General features: G+C 47.4%; 1 pseudogene; it reads right to left on the reverse strand.

Annotated features, from left to right (window-relative positions):
* Window positions 1-3,706: 3,706 nt before the first annotated feature.
* Window positions 3,707-6,879, reverse strand: LOC149748644 (metabotropic glycine receptor pseudogene; annotated as a pseudogene).
* Window positions 6,880-7,123: the final 244 nt, after the last annotated feature.

Raw genomic sequence — 7,123 nt, forward strand, 5'->3', positions numbered from 1 at the left:
TTGTGGAAAAATGCACACCTGACATTCATTTGGTGTCCTCTTCTTCTGCACGTTCCTCCCCCATCAATATCATTTCCACAAGGTACTGCATTTATGTGTATCAGTCCTGTTTCCAAAGCCTCCTTGTTGCCCGTTGGATAGGTCGCTTAAGAACTCATAGAACAAAGAGTTATAAAGGTATATGGATATCGCCAAGTCTCTTTCCACGTTTTAATTGTGCAGAAACTGATTTTCAGACAGGTAATACAGCCAGTCAGAGACAAAACTGGGACTTAGGGCAAAGTTCTGACTCAAGTCTAATACTCTTCTCTCTATACAACATACTTGATTATATGATTGGCCAAAAAAACAAGTGTCTGTCACGTATTTGGCCAAATATATTAATTATTTCAAGCCAATACCATGTTACATTTTTAATAACAAGGTGAAAACAAAATTGGTAATTAAGAGATAGCAGCATAGGGTAGTAGAAAGACAATACAAGCCTCATAGCTAGATAGATCTAAATTTAATTCACGCTCCCTAATTTACTAGCTGTGTTGCCCTGGGCAAGTTGCTCAACTTTCCTGAAGTTGTAACTACCTGAGAATACTAAGAACTACATGCAGTGGGATATTTATAAAACATCTGACACATAGTAGATGCTCAATATATATTGGTTCCCATTAATTCTAACCCACCACAAAAGAGCTGTGCCACTCTAGCAAATTCCTTTAGCCCTCTGGGTCTCACTTTCCTCCACTGTACAATGAGAAGAGGAAAGAAACCAAATGAATTCCAAAATCCCTTACGGCTCATCAAGTAAGAATTCCCAAAGGTTCCTTTACCTTAATTTAAATTCAACAAACACTTAGGTACCTTATATTCATCCTAGGCACTAAACAGTTCCAACCACCACCAGGAATATGTCTATGAGTTCATTAGAATGGGCTCAAACTCCATAGTACTTTAAGTTCCACACAGAAAAATTAGTATACAAAAGCAAAGGACTTAACTTTGAAGAAAACTCTGCAAGGACATCACAAACCTAAGATGATAAATAAAAATAATTTAGAGTATACCTTAAATTGTTAGTCTCTCTTTTTTTTTTTGCTGGGATAGAAGATGAGAACTTAAGTGTTTATACTATAGGTCTATAACAAGACTCAGGAGCCATTTAGGTAAAACACTAATGCCATTTTGGGGGGGAAAAAAAAGAGCAATAAACTTCTCTTCACATGTGAGTCTTACACTAGGCCTTAAAATGTAAGAAACCTGTGTCATTCTGAAGCAGAGGGGAATAAAATTTATTCTGAGAGGTGTTTTACAGTGATAAGCATTAATATAAGAAGGTAGTTGACCATGTTTTCCACATTACTTTTGAATTTCATATTTCAGATTTGAATTCTCTAAAAATAAAATATAATTTAAATCTTGAACCTTGTAAGTAAGACCTGGCGAAATATTAGCTGAAATAGTAACTGAAGTTAAATGAAAGTCTTAACTACAAAGTTTATCCTCCTCTTCTCTTCCATGAGGAAATCATTAGCAAATTTTTTTTATTACAGATAAGGCTTTTTGCAAATAACACTCTATAGATTCAACATAGATTTAAAATCATGATTAGAGCCTAGTCATGGTTTCTCAGAAATTCATTTGAGGTTTACCTGTTACCATACCTGTACAATATTATTCACTTACGTTATAAAAGTTTAGAATACACATCTTAGGTGATAAAACATCAACAACATCAAAAACATTTGCCTTTTATGAGTATGAAGAGACAGAAAAGGCCCGTTGAAATTTATATATATATATGGCATAGTGTGAACCAGAGGCAGAAGGCCTGGATCCTATTTCTGCTGTTGTTAAAAGCTCGATATGTGATTCTTGGACAAGTCACTTCACCTTTCTTATCTGTTTCTTTATGAAACAGGAAGAACCATCTGATCTAAGATTTCTTCCAGTTCCTATAATTAACATCTGTGCGAATCCTCAATACAGTACTTGAGGAGCATGGGACATGGGGCAAAAGTACTCACAGGAGAGCACTTATTCTGCTCTTCATGCGTGCTGCTAGGAGGAGCCAGATTCTGTAGAGAGCCACACACTAAATGGCCTGGCTTCGTGCCTTGGCTAAAGAACACCATCGATGACTAGGAAGGCACTTAAAGAGACTCAGCCAGAGGAAACAATCTATTTTCTGAACATAGTCCAAAAATTAGATCGGGTCGTGTGAGCCTACACAACATGACCCCTGGTGTCTCGGCCTTTTATCTTGGCCTGCGGAAGGCCTGAGTTCATGTAGGTGACCTGTGGTTTCTGAGCCTTATGAGAAATACTTCTGAAAATGAATGGTTCTCATCCCCAGTCTCACATCTGACCCTTGAAAATACATATATTTTTATGCAGCAGCTGCAATACATGCAGCATTCCTAGGACACCTTCATGAGACAGAGTTTAGCATAGTGGTTAAAAGTGTGAGTCGAGCTCAAATCCCGACTCTGCTGCTTAACTGCTGCGTGATCTTAGGAAAGAAGCTTAATCTCTCTGTGCTTCAGGTTCCTTTTCTGTAAAACGGGGAAACTAATAAAACCTAACTCAGGTTTGTCGTGAGGCTTAATCAAGATAATACATGCAAAGCAGTTAGCACAGAGCCTAACATAAAGTATCAATACACGTTAGTAAGCTGGGTGAATGGATAGATCAATCGATCGATTGATCAACTGATCTTTCAGTCCTGGGCCCTGGGACTCCCTGAAAAGGCTTATGCGAAGGCCAAAAGCAATTTTCTAGCAGTGAATGGCATCTGCAGATCTTTTCTGAGCAAATAATATAGCAAAGACTCAAAGCTGGGCTCAGCTTTTACTAATAGGATCCTACAGAAGTCAGGAGGAAGTAAGATTATCCTTAAAGTAGGAAAGAGTTACGCTGGTTTAAGACAAGATCCTTTAAAGAGATAGACACACACAAAAAACATTTAATATGGTCATACAGAATTAGAGAAGGGAGGTTACTTTTCATTTATACCTTCTCAAGTGTTGCCAGCATTAAAAGCCACAGAGTTTTATAACTGGATGGCTCCCTAGAGACCATCTAGTTCAACTCCCTTACTTGATAGGTAAGTTGTTGAGGCCCAGAGAGATTAAGCAACTTTCTCGAGGTCATTCAGCAGTAAATAACAGTGCCAAGACAAATAAGCTTTCTGACTCCTCCCATTTGCCCACCCAGTACTCCCCCTGGTAACTTTCACCAGGTCATCATCCTGTCCTTGTTGTACCAAAAGGGCATTAAAACACACACAGGTTTCTCACTTTTGCCCAGTTTCCCAAAAAGTACAGAAGCAACCTCAACCCCCAAGACCTTCTTCCCATTGGGAATTGGGGAGGATACCAGTCAATCTGTGGCCTTCTCCCAGGCCTTCTTTGGAGTTTCCACTCTTTCCTTCCTGTTCCTCATGTTCACTCAACAGGGCTACTTCTAAAAGTCCCTCACCTCAAAAATCAGGCACGTCCCAGGGCACAAGTTACCACCTGCTAATCTGCAAATTCTCATCTTCCCACAAATGCTACACCTTGAGGCAGGAAATACAGAACTGTTACTAAATTTTCTCTGAGCTCCCTGAGTACATTCAGTGAGAACTGATCCCTCCCTCCCTAGGATGACTCAACCAGGTTCATTTATAAAGTGTGTGTATGTGAAGGGCCAGAGAACCCCTAGGCGTGCCTAACACAGAAAACAGGAGAAAGAGGGGACCAAGGAATGGGAGATGGGTTGAGGGAAGGAGGGAGACAAGTAGAAGGAGCGCACCTGTCAAACTGCAAAGTATGGATCCTAGAGACAGCTGTGCTGCTGGGACTGACTCACTGCTGAAGGGACAGAACTGCCCAGGGGATTGCAGCGTTTTCATTAGGCGCTCTGGTAACTGACTAACAACAGACTGGCGCCTCAAACTACACACGTAGGAGGAAGTAGGTAGAGGCTATCCCGAAGTAGCGGGAATAACGAACTCTTTTCTTCCCACTCCCTTTCCTACTCTTGTGAGTTGGCACGCCACTCTGTGCCTGGCTGGCATGCCCTGAGCTTGCCAGGGTGCAGTGCATCACCCCTGACCGGGAACTCCCCTCCCTGCTCTCCCGAGGGCTAGAGAGAAACATAGGGCATCTCTCAGCTCTACCAAGAGCTCCCGTCCCTTGCCCCTTGCAGGGGAACTGATTTGAGAGAAAAGCTTTTGCTGAGTGTCTGAAGCTGACAAATGCGGGGCACTTCTTGTCCCTAAGCACTTGCGCCTGCGTGGGGTGTCCCTCAGCCTGGGTCTCTGCTTTGAAGGTGGGAGGCCTAAATGTCACAGCCACAGTGTTCCTTCCCCACACGCGCACCTACCCATGAACCCGGAAGGAAGGCTTTGCTTTGATCTTTTTTCCCTCCCTACCTGAATTCCGGGACCAGGTTAGGCTGCAACCCGTAGAAAGCAGCGGAGAGAGTGACCAACCACCCGGGCTTGTAACTGCCGTTCTCGCACTCCAGATAAGGCGGAGACCACTTGACGTGGCTCTTGTCCCCGCTAAGACCGTCCCTGCGCCGCCAGCTGTGGCCCAGGCCCCGGGGCCCCTGATTGGAGCCGCGGCGGTGCAAGTGAGTCCTCCACTTGCGCCGGAGGCCGCGGAACCACTCGGTCTCCAGCGTGGCGTTGGCCAGGTGGTGTGCTGAGGAGGACAGGTCCTGGAGCAGGATGCGACTCTCCTCGCGCGTGGCCTGGAGGAAGACCTGCGGGGCTGGGGCGGACAGCGACTCGGTGCTGAAGGTGATGGCCGCCCGGGAGATGCTGGGCTCACCCTCCAGGAGGCTCCGCACCAGTGCCCGGTACCACTCCAGGTCGTCCTGCGAGTTCTGCTCCCGCGACTTATTGCTCTACAGCATCATGTTGAGGAAGTTGGTGGCGTGTGTCAGCGTGTCCAGCGCCCCGTGCAAGGAGGAATGGGAGCTGGCTAGGGCAGGCGACTTCCCCGGCAGGCCCGCCAACTCGTAGCGGCTGGAGCAGTTGGCTCGCTTCAGCTGGTGGGAGTCCCCGGTGTAGAGGTAAGAGGCCACGTCCATGGGCACCTCCTCGGCGATTTTCTGCGCCAAGATGGTGCCGTCGGTGGAGCGGCTCCAGGGAGCCGAGGGGTCCGAGGCAGAGGCTCGAGCCGGCTGCTGGGCGTGCTGCTTCGCCCTCAGGGCCTTCTATCGAGAGGAATCCGTCCGACTTGGAGGGTCGCGGCTGGCGCCGGCAGCTCCCAATCCCAGGTGAACGAGCAGGAGGCAGCAGAGTAAGGGGTTAGCCATGGCTCCCATCTGCCTCGCAGCAAGGAGAGGAGGTAACGGAGGGAGTCACTTTTTAAATTTTGGCCGTCAATCTATCAGCACTAAGACTTTTTCTAGGAGTCTTCCCCCTTTTCAGCTGGCACCCAGTCCAAAAGGACTTTAAAGTAGGGATGTTCTGACATACGCGCGGCTGACTGAGCTACCGTCGCAGGAGATCAGATCACCTGTGGCAACGCCGGCTGCTCCTGCTCCACCATGGGTCTGCTCGGGATTGCGCACCTCGCAGCCTGGAGCCCGGCACCTTACATCCCCTCTCGCCGCCGGCAGCTATAGTTGGCCTGCTTACGTCTTTCTGCTTAGCAGCTTCCACCGCCGCTCTCATTGAGGTGTGTTCAGGAGCTGCTGCTGCTGCTGCTGCTGCTGCTGCTGCTGCCGCCGCCGCCGCGGCCGCCAAAGACACTGCTCCATCGTCTCGCCCGTGGCAGGTCGTTCCCGCCTCCCGGCTCAGGCTCCTCCTCGTCCGCTTCGCCCCGAGGCGCGGAGCGCGCGCGCCCAGACCCGCACCGCGAGCGTAGCAGCTAGGGTTTCTTTTAAGGCGTTTGTCTTTCCGGAACCACGAGGGCTAGGCAGCTGGTTAATTGGAGTCTTTAAGTTTGGCCACAAACCACACTCCTGCCTCTCCCTGCTCTCGGGAGGAAAGCCGGTTTAAAGAGGCGGCTTGGCCGCAACCAAACCCTGGTAGGGCGGCTTCAAGTCGTCTTGTGCCCTGTTTGGCCGGCTCCTCTGTCAATCAGCCGACTGCCGTTTGTTGGGCTGGTGCGGGAGCTGTCCAGTGCTGAACCCGAGGCGCAGGAGGAGGCGGTGGCGCGGAATGCAGCTTCGCTGAGTCCTTTCACCCGCTCGCGTTCCCTGATGACTCGGGAACCTGAGGGGGTGAGAGGTGGGGTGGGCGGAGTGAAGGGAGAAGCAGACTTGTGGTGGCTCAGAGCGAAGGAAACTTGGATGTACCGAGGAGGAGGGTGTTGGCATCTTGCATGCTTAGTTAAATCAGCCTTTCCTTTTGCCTGGTAAAGAGGGAGAAAGTAGTTTTCATTTGTGGCTTAAATCGGAGGGAAGGGACGTAGGATGGAGACGTGTCCTCCCGAGCATCTGCTCATTTTGGGCAAATTATCAAATCTTCTTCCTTGTTGTCGGTTAAAGAAATGATTAAACCCTACTTGCCGAGGTCTTCGCTATAAGGGAGTAATGGAGACATCTACCGGCTGAACTTTAAGGGGAAAATGCCATATTAAAGGAGCCTCTCTGCTTGAAAGGGATGAAGGGGAACCTGTGGAAGTGTAAGCAAGTGAATATGTGGAAGGGAGAGAATATGTGCCGGGGCAGGACTCGGACTGTGAGAGAATGAGAATGAGTCTGTTGGGCGGGAAGGGAAGCCATTCTGACTGGGAGTTCCTAGAATTAATGGATGTAAGAACTAAGACATCTGGTTAACTATAGGTTGGGATGTCCCAGCAGAAGAAAGAAGAACTGAATAAGTATGCCAAGACCCCCCAGAATGATTGGAAAATCCCTTAACACAGTCTAATGGTTTTATTTGAAACTTTAAAGGGTCTTCTGACATTTTCATTCTGAAAATACTAATTAGTACTTTGGATAGGTATGGTTTTATGCACCTCCACCTTCCATATGCACCTCCACTTTCAAATTCCCCAAGAAAGACACAGGATAGAAAGTCTCAAATTCATTTCGATTCCCAACTTAAAAAAAAAAAAAAAGTTACCTGTGGCATTCTAAGGTAGCACTGCTTAGATTTGCTTTATCCTTTCATTTTATTCTTCCT

The sequence above is a fragment of the Delphinapterus leucas genome, chromosome 8 (genome assembly GCF_059928025.1).
Source record: "Delphinapterus leucas isolate spDelLeu-1000000601 "Yukka" chromosome 8, BTC_Dleu_Yukka2, whole genome shotgun sequence".
Lineage (NCBI taxonomy): Eukaryota > Metazoa > Chordata > Mammalia > Artiodactyla > Monodontidae > Delphinapterus > Delphinapterus leucas.